Source organism: Mustela putorius, unplaced genomic scaffold (genome assembly GCF_011764305.1).
Source record: "Mustela putorius furo isolate JIRA1106 unplaced genomic scaffold, ASM1176430v1.1 tig00003834_pilon_pilon_pilon, whole genome shotgun sequence".
In the NCBI taxonomy this organism is placed as follows: Eukaryota; Metazoa; Chordata; class Mammalia; order Carnivora; family Mustelidae; genus Mustela; species Mustela putorius.
Genome location: NW_025421987.1, coordinates 177,688 through 193,197, shown reverse-complemented (window position 1 = coordinate 193,197; position 15,510 = coordinate 177,688).

Here is a 15,510-nt window from a genome sequence, read left to right as displayed (position 1 = left end):
TTCATGGCATCATTTATTTCCCCAATTCTGTTTTCACGCCTTTTGTTCCAGGCCTCCTCCTGATCATTTTTCTCTATCAGTTTGTCCTCTAGATCACTAATTCTATCTTCTGCCTTGATTACCTTAGCTGTTAACATATTTAGATTAGATAGGATCTCAGTGATAGCATTTTTATCTTCTTCCTGGGTAGCTTTCACTTCCACCCTTAGTGATTCCAATTCCTGGATAATTGTTACCCAGAATTCCCTTTCTGATATACTGTTTATGTCCATATATAATAGTTGTGATGGAGAGGCCTCAATATCTGAATTTTTCCTCTGTTGGGTGTTCCTCCCCTAGACATTCTGATGAGAGGTAGTTGAAGGGATGTTTAGCTGAATATATCAACCACAATCTGGCCAGGTGAACCGTGGAAAGCTTTGGACCATTTGGAAGTCACTACCAAAAAGAAAGAAGAAAGAAAAAAAAAAGAGAGAGAGAGAGAGAGAGAGAGAAAGAAAGAGAGAGAGAGAAGGGAGAGAGAGAAAAGAGAGAAGACCCAGCCAGAATGCACCCTGAAAGTAAGATTTATAAGGTATACAAACAAAAAATGAACAAATAACTAACAAAAGTAAATGACAAGAAAAATAGAAAACCCAGCCAAAATGAACCCAGATGATATGATTTATATAATATCAGAACAAAAACAAATACACAGAAACACTGACAAAAGAAAAAGATGGGATGCTGGTTATAAGTCCTTGATGTGGGCAAGGAAAGTTACTTTGATTCTTCCTGGGTGTATCTTGTTATCTTTCTTAATGGAGTCAGCTTTCCAGAGATAAAGGGAGATTAAAACTGGTTTATATTTAGGTAGGGGTAATATTAATTAGGGAAAGAGGTTTACCTTGAAGCTTGTATCTGTATGTATATTAAAAGAAATAGAAAAGAAAAAGAAAAACACAAGTATATGTATGAGAAAAATTCAAGTTAAAAATGTTATTATGGGATATATTGTATTAAACATCTAGTTGTAATGGTAAGTAGGTTAAAAAATTTAAAAAGAACAAGAATAGTAAGATTGAATTAAAACAGAAGTTGTATCTATGAAATATACAGCTTTTAGGATATTAATGGGAGCTTAATATCTTGTTTTCCCCTGATGTTGGGGTTTTACAGTTTTATGGGGACTCTGTGGTGGTTGTCCTCTCATTTTTTGGCTGGCTTGCAGGGGGAGGGGCCTGCTGCGTTTTTGTTTTTCAGTCTGTCTTGCTTGGGTTGAGTCTTCCAGTCCCCTATCAAGGGGCCAGGTTCTGTGGAAACCATTTTTTAGGCTTTTGTTCTCTGGAGGTTTTTGTCCTTTGACAGTTTTTTGTAACTTTTTGGAGGTTTAAGAAAAAGCTAACTAACCGAGTCCTCAGTCTCAGAGAGAAGCCTCAGTCTGCTCCCCTCTGGGTGGTCCAGAACACACAAACTCCCCCTCTGCAAACTCTTTTGAGCTGTGCAACCTCTCACTGTCAGTGCTTGTCCCCAGCCACCGTCTCAGGGGTCACCCGAAGCACCTGCTTGTCTCTGCACCCCCATACCACTAAAACCATAAGTGACATTGGTTCACAGAGCCTGCTTCTGGTGGTTGCCTTTGCCTGGACTGCTGTCTGGAGTAGTTCCTTCAAGTCGGGGCTGGGAGTGTCCAGACTCCTGGCCAGCCTTAGAGACTGCTGGCTAGAGCCCCCATGGAGAACTCTTAGGCTCAGGTGGGGAGCACGGTTCAGGCTGGTTGCACAGTGAGCACAGAGTGTAAAAGGCTGTGGTTCTAGAGAGTCCCATCAGACTCCATCATGCAGGGAGGTGGGAGTGTGACCCAGCTGAGCGGTGGTGCATGCCGCATAACCCTGGGGTCCTGGGGACCGGGAACTGGAGTCTCCACTGCTGTACTCTCTATGGCATGGGTGGTCACCAGAGTGGCTGTTCTGGGTCTGTGGGCTTACGTCCCTGCCTGTGCCCTCAATTCCACCAGCTGCCCTTTAAGATATTTTGCTCTCTTTGAGTGCTTTTAACTAGACTCCAAATTAATGCCAGTCCCCAATCACAGGGCACTTTTGTATTGGGGTATTACTTTCCAATGCTTTGCTTTGGTAGCTCCCTCCCCTTTCTGTTTATTCTCCAATATCAGTCTGATCATACCCAGTACACTTTACTCTCCACTGGTGTCTTCTGCCCCATAGGGATCCAGAAGTGTATATAATCCAATATCTCAGACTGGTTTCATGGGTGTTCAGAATGATCTGGTAGATAATCAGCTCACTTTAGTTGACTGGCTGAAACAGGGTCTCCTACTTCTCTGCCATCTTGCCCCTCCTCCTCCTAAGGTGTAATTTAAATGGTAGCTAATATGGAGAAATTGCATTGGACATGAAGATTAAAGAAACTGAAGATTCAGGTAATTGTTTATATTCAGAGGCATCAACACCTCCCATGGTTGATGAAGCTGAGAGTATAGAAAGAAATACTGAGTTAAGCACCACTTAAATCAAGGTAAAATACAGGTGGGGGATCTTAAGCATCTGAATGCAGCAAACCTGACAATGTAAAACATAAGCATCATTGTTGTTTTGTGGATATGCTTTATTTTATATCATGTTGCATTTACAATCTTTTTATATCTATTTTGTGCCAGTACCATGCTGTCTTGGTGATCACAGCTTTATAATAAAGCTTGAAATCAGGCAATATGATGCCCCAAGCTTTGTTTTTCTTTTTCAACATTTCCTTAGCAATTTGGAGTCTTTTCTGGTTCCATACAGAATTTTAAGATTGTTTGTTCCAACACTTTGAAGAATGCCTGAGGAATAGGAGAAGATATTCACAAATGACAATACAGACAAAGGCCTGATAACCAAAATCTATAAGGTACTCCTCACACTCAACACTCAAAAAGCAGATCACCACATCAAAAAATGGACAGAAGACATACAAATGGCTAACAGACACATGAAAAAAATGTTCATCATCATTACCCATCAGGGAGATTCAAATTAAAACCACACTGAGATACTATCTTACACCAGTTAGAATGGCCAAAATTAACAAGATAGGAAACAACAGGTGTTGGAGCAGATGTGAAGAAAGGGGCACCCTTTTACACTTTTGGTGGGAATGCAAGTTGTTGCAGCCACTTTGGAAAATAGTTTGAAGATTCCTTTAGAAATTAAAAATAGAGCTACCTTATGACCCTGCAATTACACTACTTGGTATTTACCCCAAAGATACAGATGTAGTGAAAATAAAGGAGATCTGTACCCTAATGTTCATGGCAGCAATGGCCACAATCGCCAAACTGTGGAAAGAGCCAAAATGCCCTTCAACAAACAAATGGATAAAGAAGGTATGATCCATATATACCATGGAATATTGCATCTCCATCAGAAAGGATGAATACCCAACTTTTGTATCAACATGGACAGAACTGGAAGAGATTATGCTGAGTGAAATAAGTCAAGCAGAAAGTCAATTATCATATAGTTCACTTACTTGTGGAGCATAAGGAGTAACATGGCATGGAGGACATTAGGAGAATGAAAGGAAAAGTGAATTGGGGAAATCAGAGGAGACAAAACATGAGAGACAGTGGACTTTAAGAAACAAACTGAGGGTTTTGGAAGGGAAGGGGGTGGGAAGATGGGTGAGCCTGGTGGTGGGTATTTTGGAAGACACATATTGCATGGAGCACTGGGTGTGGTGCATAAACAATAAATCTTGGACACTGAAAAATAAAATAAAATTTAGAAAAAGGAAATAAGATCAAGGGGTATAGAATTTAAGTGAAGACTAGCTTAAGGATTCATTGATACAGTCTTTGTAAAATCTAAGTAAACTTTTGTTGGAAAACTTTTTAAGAACAGAATAAACATTGCTATAAAAGAAGTTCTTTCAGGGGTGCCTGGGTGGCTCAGTGGGTTAAAACCTCTACCTTCAGATTGGGTCATGGTCCCGGGGTCCTGGGATCAAGCCCCACATCGGGCTCTCTGTTCTGCGGGGAGCCTGCTTCCTCCTCTCTCTCTGCCTACTTGTGGTCTCTCTCTGTCAAATAAATAAATAAACATCTTTTATCTTTTAAAATATTCTTATCATTCATGAAGGCTAAAAGACACTGTTGGAATTTGACTTAACTTACAAGTGAAACAATGAGTTTGGTAGGAGCCTATATACAAAGGGAGTCAAGGAATATTTAGAGTGTTTAGCTTTTTTTTCTTTTTTAATCAAGGTCTTTTGGCAAATTAGTATGGGAGGACTTAAACTGAGTTTCTCGTATTGCCTAATCTAAGGTATATTCTACAACAATTCATTATTTTAATATTCAGTCACTGTTTCATTTGGTTTGCTATGGATGTTGCCAATCACAAGTAATACTCTAGAAGAATTTACACATTTGGAATATGTAATTCTAAAATTACACATGAGCCAGTTACATTGAAGACTATAATAACATATATAGTAAACAAAATAAAAAAGCAAAAAAAAAAAAGCAAATTGACATTTGGGACCCACGAGAATATTGAGTGATTTAATTGTACCATGAAAACTGTCAATAATTCACTTCTCACTGATGTAATAATTGAAAGTTATATATATATACTTATTTATAAGAAAATTGAAAAAATATTTAATGTATTCCCTGGAGCCTAGGTTGGTTTATGACTGTTACCAAGGACTTCTGGTTTCAGCTCCGATATTTGAAAAGCCTGGACATCCACAGAGCTTCCAAGGGCTGTGAGTAAGATCCTTACAAGTAAAAATAAAACAAACTGAATTCAACAACTTTATGTGGACCCATCAAATAACTGAGGTCACGGGCGCCTGGGTGGCTCAGTGGGTTAAAGCCTCTGCCTTTGGCTTAGGTCATGATCTCAGGGTCCTGGGATTGAGCCCCACATTGGGCTCTCTGCTAGGCAGGGGGCCTGCCTCTCTCTCTCTCTGCCTGCCTTTCTGCCTGCTTGTGATCGCTCTCTCTGAGTCAAATAAACAAAATATATTAAAAAAAAATAACTGAGTCGAAGGCCAAACTTCCACCCCAAATTCTGGAGAGATGGACCAATCCAGGGATTGATCGCCAACAACTACATAGCTGGATTAGAAGCCTCTAAAGTCATAAGCAGGTAGGAATTGTTAAATAATAATTTTAATGAGGTGCTAGAAGTTGAGAATAAAATAGATTAAGATTGAGATTCACCAGGGAACTGACACATCAGAGGGTCCCACAGAATTTTGTAGAATTTTACCGCCAGGACCCTTATTCAGATTCTCTTTATGAAGATTTGAGAATGATCCTTGTATGCTTCTGGCAAGAAGAGGGAAAGACAAATCCTTGTGAATATGTCCAATGCTTTTTTGATTATAAAAGTCTAATGCCCAGGGAGCAAACCATTATTGGTGCATTGTCCCAGAGACTTAGGCATTCCTTTCTTTCCAGGTCTCTCCAGTATTCCCTCACTAAAGAGAGGAAGAAGTTATCCTAGAGACAACACTGGTAAATTTAGTCACAACCAGAGATACAGGCCTACTAAAAGACCACAAGTTAATTGGAAAATCACATAATGCACCCATCCTCACACATTACTCCAATATCAACAGGGCTACAATGTAATAATAGTGAATTATACCTGGAAAAGCTGCAGGGCAGAAACTCTTGGAGAACCAAAAAGGAAAGCCAGAAGTCAAGAGGGGAGACAAAATCAAGGCACCAGAGGAATCTGAAGCTACCAATGGCTCAAGCAAGTCCTAAACAGAAGCGAACATATTGCCAACAGATGAAGACTGGTTTTCTATTCTTTTCTTTTTTTCCAAAGACTTTTTATTTGTTTATTTGACAGAGATAGATCACAAGTAGGCAGAGAGAGGAGGGATAGCAGGCTCCCCACTCAGCAGAGAGCCTGATGCAGGGCTGGATCCCAGGACCCTGAGACCCTGACCTGACCTGAAGGTGGAGGCTTGACACACTGAGTCAAACAGGCATCCCTGAAGACTGGTTTCCAACAACAATAAAAACAACAACAAAAATAGAAGATAAGCCGAAGGCAAACAAACAGACAAACAAAAAGACACCGCATGAAGAGATAAAGCATTAGGGCCAAACTCAGACATAATATAGACATTTTATTTGTCAGTAGAGAATTTAAAATAACTATGTATAATATATTAAGGTCTAATGGAAAAAAATGCATTGATATTATAAGAAGATTGAAACTTAAGAAAAAATTTTAAAAACATGCAAAAAAACCCACAGTGTATCAGTTTGCTAGGTATGATACCTAGTTTTTTGTTCAAACACTAATACAGATGTTGCTGTAAAGTTGTTTTGTAGATGTAATTAAAATCTGCAACCCATTGACTGTGTATAAAGGAGATCATTCTTGAAAATGTTAAGGGCCTCTTATGGTTTTGGGTGCAATTGTAAATGGGATTGACTCCTTAATTTCCCTTTCTTCTGTCTTGCTGTTGGTGTAGAGAAATGCAACTGATTTCTGTGCATTGATTTTATATCCTGACACTTTATTGAATTCCTGTATAAGTTCTAGCAGTTTTGGAGTGGAGTCTTTTGGGTTTTCCACATATAGTATCATATCATCTGCGAAGAGTGATAATTTGACTTCTTCTTTGCCGATTTGGATGCCTTTAATTTCCTTTTGTTGTCTGATTGCTGAGGCTAGGACCTCTAGTACTATGATGAATAGCAGTGGTTATTATGGACATCCCTGCCGTGTTCCTGACCTTAGCGGAAAAGCTTTCAGTTTTTCTCCATTGAGAATGATATTTGCGGTGGGTTTTTCATAGATGGCTTTGATGATACTGAGGTATGTGCCCCCTATCCATACACTTTGAAGAGTTTTGATCAGGAAGGGATGTTGTACTTTGTCAAATGCTTTTTCAGCATCTATTGAGAGTATCATATGGTTCTTGTTCTTGCTTTTATTGATGTGTTGTATCACATTGACTGATTTGCGGATGTTGAACCAACCTTGCAGCCCTGGAATAAATCCCACTTGGTCGTGGTGAATAATCTTTTTAATGTACTGTTGAATCCTATTGGCTAGTATTTTGGTGAGAATTTTCGCATCTGTGTTCATCAAGGATATTGGTCTATAGCTCTCTTTTTTGGTGGGATCCTTGTCTGGTTTTGGGATCAAGGTGATGCTGGCCTCATAAAATGAGTTTGGAAGTTTTCCTTCCATTTCTATTTTTTGGAACAGTTTTAGGAGAATAGGAATTAGTTCTTCTTTAAATGTTTGGTAGAATTCCCCCGGGAAGCCATCTGGCCCTGGGCTTTTGTTTGTTTGGAGATTTTTAATGACTGTTTCAATCTCCTTACTGGTTATGGGTCTGTTCAGGCTTTCTATTTCTTCCTGGTTCAGTTGTGGTAGTTTATATGTTTCTAGGAATGCATCCATTTCTTCCAGATTGTCAAATTTGTTGGCGTAGAGTTGCTCATAGTATGTTCTTATAATAGTTTGTATTTCTTTGGTGTTAGTTGTGATCTCTCCTCTTTCATTCATGATTTTATTTATTTGGGTCCTTTCTCTTTTCTTTTTGATAAGTCGGCCTAGGAATAAACCTAACCAAAGAGACACAGAATCTATACTCAGAAAACTATAAAGTACTCATGAAAGAAATTGAGGAAGACACAAAGAAATGGAAAAATGTTCCATGCTCCTGGATTGGAAGAATAAATATTGTGAAAATGTCTATGCTACCTAAAGCAATCTACACATTTAATGCAATTCCTATCAAAGTACCATCCATCTTTTTCAAAGAAATGGAACAAATAATTCTAAAATTTATATGGAACCAGAAAAGACCTCGAATAGCCAAAGGGATATTGAAAAAGAAAGCCAACGTTGGTGGCATCACAATTCCGGACTTCAAGCTCTATTACAAAGCTGTCATCATCAAGACAGCATGGTACTGGCACAAAAACAGACCCATAGATCAATGGAACAGAATAGAGAGCCCAGAAATAGACTCTCAACTCTATGGTCAACTAATCTTCGACAAAGCAGGAAAGAATGTCCAATGGAAAAAAGACAGCCTCTTCAATAAATGGTGCTGGGAAAATTGGACAGCCACATGCAGAAAAATGAAATTGGACCATTTCCTTACACCACACACGAAAATAGACTCAAAATGGATGAAGGACCTCAATGTGCGAAAGGAATCCATCAAAATCCTTGAGGAGAACACAGGCAGCAACCTCTTCGACCTCAGCCGCAGCAACATCTTCCTAGGAACAACGCCAAAGGCAAGGGAAGCAAGGGCAAAAATGAACTATTGGGATTTCATCAAGATCAAAAGCTTTTGCACAGCAAAAGAAACAGTTAGGAAAATCAAAAGACAACTGACAGAATGGGAGAAGATATTTGCAAACGACATATCAGATAAAGGACAGGTGTCCAGAATCTATAAAGAACTTAGCAAACTCAACACCCAAAGAACAAATAATCCAATCAAGAAATGGGCAGAGGACATGAACAGACATTTCTGCAAAGAAGACATCCAGATGGCCAACAGACACATGAAAAAGTGCTCCATGTCACTCGGCATCAGGGAAATACAAATCAAAACCACAATGCGATATCACCTCACACCAGTCAGAATGGCTAAAATCAACAAGTCAGGAAATGACAGATGCTGGCGAGGATGTGGAGAAAGGGGAACCCTCCTACACTGTTGGTGGGAATGCAAGCTGGTGCAGCCACTCTGGAAAACAGCATGGAGGTTCCTCAAAATGTTGAAAATAGTACTGCCCTATGACCCAGCAGTTGCACTATTGGGTATTTACCCTAAAGATACAAACGTAGTGATCCAATGGGGCACGTGTACTCGAATGTTTATAGCAGCAATGTCCACAATAGCCAAACTATGGAAAGAACCTAGATGTCCATCAACAGATGAATGGATCAAGAAGATGTGGTATATATACACAATGGAATACTATGCAGCCATCAAAAGAAATGAAATCTTGCCATTTGCGACAACATGGATGGAACTAGAGCGTATCATGCTTAGCGAAATAAGTCAAGCAGAGAAAGACAACTATCATATGATCTCCCTGATATGAGGAAGTGGTGATGCAACATGGGGGCTTAAGTGGGTATGAGAAGAATAAATGAAAGAAGATGGGATTGGGAGGGAGACAAACCATAAGTGACTCTTAATCTCACAAAACAAACTGAGGGTTGCTGGGGGGAGGGGGTTTGGGAGAAGGGAGTGGTATTATGGACATTGGGGAGGGTATGTGTTTTAGTGAGTGCTGTGAAGTGTGTAAACCTGGTGATTCACAGACCTGTACCCCTGGGGGGATAAAAATATATGTTTATAAAAAATAAAAAATTATATTAAAAAAAATAAAAAGAAAATGTTAAGGGCCTCATTTCAATTGAAAACCTTAGAAGCAGAAACTGAGTTTCTGAGAGAAGGAATTCTGATATAAAAACGCAACACCGAGGAGTGCCTTGTTATATCAGTATGTTATATCATTCTGCCTTTGGCTCAGGTTATAATTGCTGGACCCTGGGATTGAGCTGTGTGGGGCTCCCTGCTCAGCAGGGAGTCTACTTCTGCCTCTCTCTTTGCCCCTCTCCACACCCTTGCTTATGTATAATTTCTTTCTCCCTCTCTCAAATAAATAAAGAAATAAATAAGACTGTACTATTGAAATTCTGTTTGAGTTTCCCCTGACCAACCTGCCTTCCATATTCTGCACTTAAGACTACACTATTAAGTCCTGTAGGAGTTTCCAGCCAGTCCCTCTTCTATAGAGATTAGACCCACCAAATTCAACCCAACTCTTAAAACTCCAATCTTTCTTTCCTTTTGCCTTTGATAGAAAGATTGATCCCACTGGTTCTGTTTGTCTGGAAAATCCTGACTGCCAAAGTCCTTGTTTGGAAATGGAAAGAGGAAAAATAATAGAAAAAACAAACAGAAAAGAATTTCCTAGAACTTACAGATTTTCAAAATGTGTAAAATACACATTAGAATACTGGAAAGAGACAAGAGGGAAAATGGAGAATAAATATTTGGGGTAACAACAACTGAGAACTTTCCAAAAGTAAGGACAAACCACATATCCTGGAAGTTCAGAGAACACCAAGCCAATTAAATACCTAAAAGAAAATAAAACAACAACAAAAAACAAAAACTGACACCTAGGCATACATATCACAAATAGAGACTGTAAGGACCTATTTAGCTAGAGCTACTCCGTCTTGGTTAAAAGCCATTTTGTTGTTTGTGCAGTAAAACTTAAACTGACCCTGCCCCCCACCCCCCAGAGAAACTTACTTAGAAGCAAGTCTGGGAAACCAGTAAAATATGGTCAGATAGTTCCTAATAACAGAGCCCAGAATACAAGGCCAGGTCAGCCAGTTCTTGATAACAGAGCCAAGAATACAAGGACGAGTTGGGCCCGGTGGAGACATCCAATCAGTAAGAAACACACATACTTTTTCCCTAACCACCAAAGAATGTAAACCCCGCCATTTGCATGCTAACCTTGAGCACTAATTCCGACCAGAGTAATAGGTTAGGTCAAACAGCTACTATAGGGTAAACTGTAATTTAATTGGCCACCTGCGTGTGACCTAACATGACTACAATCTCATTGGCCACCTATGTGTGGCCAGACTTTTGCTCTATATAAGGTAGTCTGTAAGATGGGGAGGGGTCGCCATCTTCGGAGGCGGCCCTGACCAGTCAGTCAGTCAATTCTTAAGCCTAAAAGATCAGGATGGTCGCTCTCTTCAGAGACAGCCCTGGCTGGTCAGTCTGACTTCTAATGCTTAACATAGAATAGAGCTTTGCATAATTTTAACTTTGTCTCAGTCTCTTTCCCCTGGCCCATAAGTCTAACTTCTAATACTTATCATTAAAAAAAAAAAAAAAAAAAGCTTTTAATAACTTTTACTTTGTCTTGGTCTCATTTCATTTAATAATGGACCTAACAGAGACCAAAGACAAAAATAAAATCCTGAAGCAAACCAGTATTAGCTGGTGGTTGCTGGAAGAGGAAGGGAACTTTATCTTTTAAAGAAACAAGGGTTAAGAATTATAGTAGACTTCTTGGCAGAACCTTATCAACCTAGAATTTTATACCCAGAGAAACTGTCCTTTAAAAAATGGAGAAATATATTCTCAGACAAATAAAATCTGAAGGAATAGATTTTTGCACTTGCCCATGTAGACAAAGTAAATTTAAGAACAAGGAAAACTGGGGCATGTGGATGGCTCAGTGGGTTAAAGCCTCTGCCTTCAGCTCAGGTCATGATCCCAGGGTCCTGGCATCAAGTCCCATGTGGGGCTTTCTGCTCAGCAGGGAGTCTGCTTCCCTTCCTCTTTCTCTGCCTGCCTCTCTGCTTACTTGTCATCTCTGTCTGTGAAATAAACAAATAAAATCTTAAAAAAAAAAAAAACAAGGAAAATTCTCAGTGGCAAAGGGTAGCATTACCTAATGACAAAAGAATCAATTCTCCAAGCCAGTCCTAAATGTGTAAACATTTCACAAAAGAATATCAAAATGACTAAGGGTGGATTGGCGAGGTGGGGATGGGAGGTGGGGTTGCTATAGAACTCCAAGGAGAAATATACAAATCCACTTCTACAAACTTTTCTTAAATATCACTATTTCAGTAATTGGTAGTTCAAGCAGACAAATATTAGCAAATATATAGTTGACTTGAAGAGCACTTCAACAAATTTGATATAATAGTAATTTGCAGAATAATAAATCATTGAAAAAGTAAATGAAGGAATACAAATAAAATGAACAATTCACCTATGAAGACCTTCAAATAATTTCAGTAGATAATCTGTCTTAAAAGGAAATAGAATTTTATTCCTCAGTTTGGGGTGTGTGTGTGTGTGTGTGTGGCATTGTTGTTGTTGTTTTGATTTGCTTTTTTCTCTAAGTAAGCTTTCCAGCATGGAGTGCAATGGGAACTTGAACTATAACCCTGAGGTCAAGACCTGAGCTGAGACTATAAGAGGTGGAAGATTAACTAACTGAGCCACCCAGGTGTTCCATTCCTTATTTCTTAATTGTGAGCTGAAAATAGTGACTTTCTTTTAAAGAGTATAATGTAGAAAAGGCAGAAGGATATAAGTTGCCAGTAGAGACACTTATTTATTGTTGATATTATTATTATTAAATTTTAATATATGTTTTTGTCTTTTCCTGTATTTTTTTTCTAATCTATTCTTGTATGTTATATTTTAGGAGTATTATAGTTTTATACTTTAAAGTTAGGTCAGTGATTTATTTTGATTTAATTTTTGTGAACGATGTAAGGCCTGCACTTAATTTTATTTTCTTTTTTTGCATATGACTACCCAATTATGCCAGTACCATTTGTTAAAGAGACTATCTCTGCTCCATTGTTTGCCCCTCTTTTATCCACCCCCCTGTTTTTGATGTTGAAGATTAATGAAGTAGTTTCCTATGCTATTTATACCTATTTTTATCAGGTTAGTATAATTAATTTTCTAATTTAAAAGATATTTTCAACTACAAACATATATTACACTGCTTTGAGATCATATAATTTTGTCACATTTTAGTTTGTTCATATACTAAATGCATAAGGATATATATATATATATATATATAGATGATAGATAGATAAATGATAGATAGATTTAGGTCATGCTTTTAGTCTATGAACTAAACCTTACTTTATGATAACTATTTTTAAAAACATGTTGTATATATTTAACTAGTTCATAGAGGATGTTCTATCTACATCTCTGTAAAAATACAGACATTTTTGTAACAATTTCCTAATAATTATAGGAATTTAATCCTCTGGTTCCCAAAAAGGAATTCCAAAGCTTCATAGCAAACTCACAGCGGCACCAAATAATATTTTAAATTTTTGGTGAAATGCAGTGAGATCTTTGGATTCTGTGCATTCTAATATTTTTTTATATCTACTTCACACATGGAGCTATCATCTGTTTTGGTCTGGGGTATCAAAGAAAAACAGTTGCTGAGAGACTAAGGCAGCTATAAACCATGAAATACTGGTACCTCTGGTTTAGTAATTTTAATGAATGGTATGACTTGATAACAACACGTGGTTGAATTGGTTTGAATATTTCATAGATCATCATGATTCTGTAACATAACAACATTCTTTTAGACAGTAAATATGTTTTATATAAAAAATTTTCTGCATTGGACACCGGGGTGGTTTAGTTGTTAAGTGTCAGCCTTCTGCTTTAGTCATGATCCCAGGATCCTGGGATCAAGACCCACATCAGGCTCCTTGCTCAACAGGGAATCTGCTTCTCCTTCTGAATGCTTCTCCTTCTGCCTGCTGCCCCCCCTGCTTGTGCTCCCTCTCTCCTTCTCTCTTTCCCTCTCTGACAAATTAATAAATAAAATCCTTATTTATTTATTTATTTTCTACAGTGGAAAAGTCATCGTGTGTGTGTGTGTGTGTGTGTTGTGTGTGTGTTTGTGAAAGAAAGATTGTTTTTTAGGATAAGATCATAGGAGAGAAAGAATGGCTCAACACAGTCAAATCAATGTTTTCAAATTTTCTAAGAGCCTATCCAGACTACTCTAAGTGCAGCCACTGATATGGGTTATTGAGGGAAGAAGAATCTAACCGACCCATGGAGGAGTAAGTCATATGGAGATATGAAATATAATTTAAGGATGTTTACATAATAGGAAATAAATTGAGATTAAGGATGAGCGTGTGATACTTAGGTCTTATTAATAGACACAACTAGAAAGAATATTGAATTATAATCAGTGTACAACATATAATATAATACTGAAGTTGAATTATTTGGCCATCAACTTATTTGACTATAAATTCAATTATGATTTTGGTGCTGTTAAGCAGCCTTTTCTTTAGTATGTAAGATGGATCCAAAACTAATCAAATATTACTTTTAAAGTCACCTTAAAATGCTTTTTAGTTTAAGTTTACTTTTACTTTCATTAAGATTTTTAATGTTTTATAGTGGCTCAATGGCATTTTAGGCTGTTACATTGAGTGTAATAAATTGGTCATATATGGTTTCCTGTGGTCATCTAAAACTAGAGCATAGTGTAGAGTCAATTTTCTTAATTCAATTAAATAAAAAGTATGTTGATGACAATAGCAAATCTGTAGGTTCAGTGAATATCCAGTATAGCAACTTTAGAAATAAATATCTCTTCCATACCTTCCTAATATCACTTCTCTCACTTTTGTATGTTTTTAGACTTGTTTCAAATTAGGGGTATCTAGATATCAAAACTAAAATTTTCCTTAAAACCATTTAAGTATATAAATTTATATTTAAACTATGTATTATACACTGCTATGATGTGAAAAATAAATGAATATTAGATATTTCACATAAAGAACCTAGACAGAAAACAGGTTGAATGATCTCATTTACATAAATTCCTGTATAAAGTCCCAAGTGCATCATCTGGAAATGTTATTTCCTAAAGTGGAGCTTGGCCTTGATGCACAACCTTCTTTGACTGAATTTCCTTTTGGCAACACTTCTCTGCATGAATCTAAGAGACGGATAGATTAAATATGACTTTATAGAGGGTTAATTTTCTTCTATTTCCAACTAGGATGATTACATGTAGAGTTACTCTGGACTCACTTTTAAAGAAAACCTGTACTTTAATAAATAACAAAATTTTAAAAAGCTTTTAGCTCTAGAGGGAAAGCAATCTATCTTCCAAAACGAAAAAATAGAGAATAATTTCATCATTTATGAAACACTCTTGTTAATATTAATATCCCACCTTTAATTGGTTCCTCTGGACATTCAATCAACTCAACATGTTCAATTTTACTGAGAATACAACTGTGAATATATTCAAAAGTTTCAAAGAGTATAACTGTTAAAAGTGCAGACAGGAAATTATGGTCATTAAGTCTCATACAGCTTCAACTACTTTTGAAAGTATTTTGACAGTCTGTAAATATATTAAAGAACCATTGACATAAAAATTGTATGTTAAGTTAAACTGTATTATTTATTTTTTTTAGAAAAACATTCATTTTTGACAGGGAATAGTTTCAAAGGAAACTTGCTTATGTGATTTAGGATACTTGTAAGTGTATGTGTACTGTACTATTTTCTGGAGTTTTAGGAAAAAAATATTCTATCCCAAGATTTTATTTTCAACCCTTTAAAAATCTGAAGCCCTTGAATATCTCAGGCAATATTTATTGCCACCTTTATAATTTGACCAAATACATCCCAATATAAACAGGGTTATAACATTACTTAGATTTAAAGAACAAAATTGTCTCCACTTGGAATAAATATTTCTATGAGATAGTCTACTTTAAAATAAATAATAGAAATTCTAGTCATATGTCAACATAATTATGCTAATATAATCAAACTGCAAGGAAAACTACAATATTGTCTAACTCCATCAAATCCATTCTTCTTTTACAAGTATCAGCCCTATAACATTGCCCATTGAGATCACCAACACAAGAATGGGTCTAG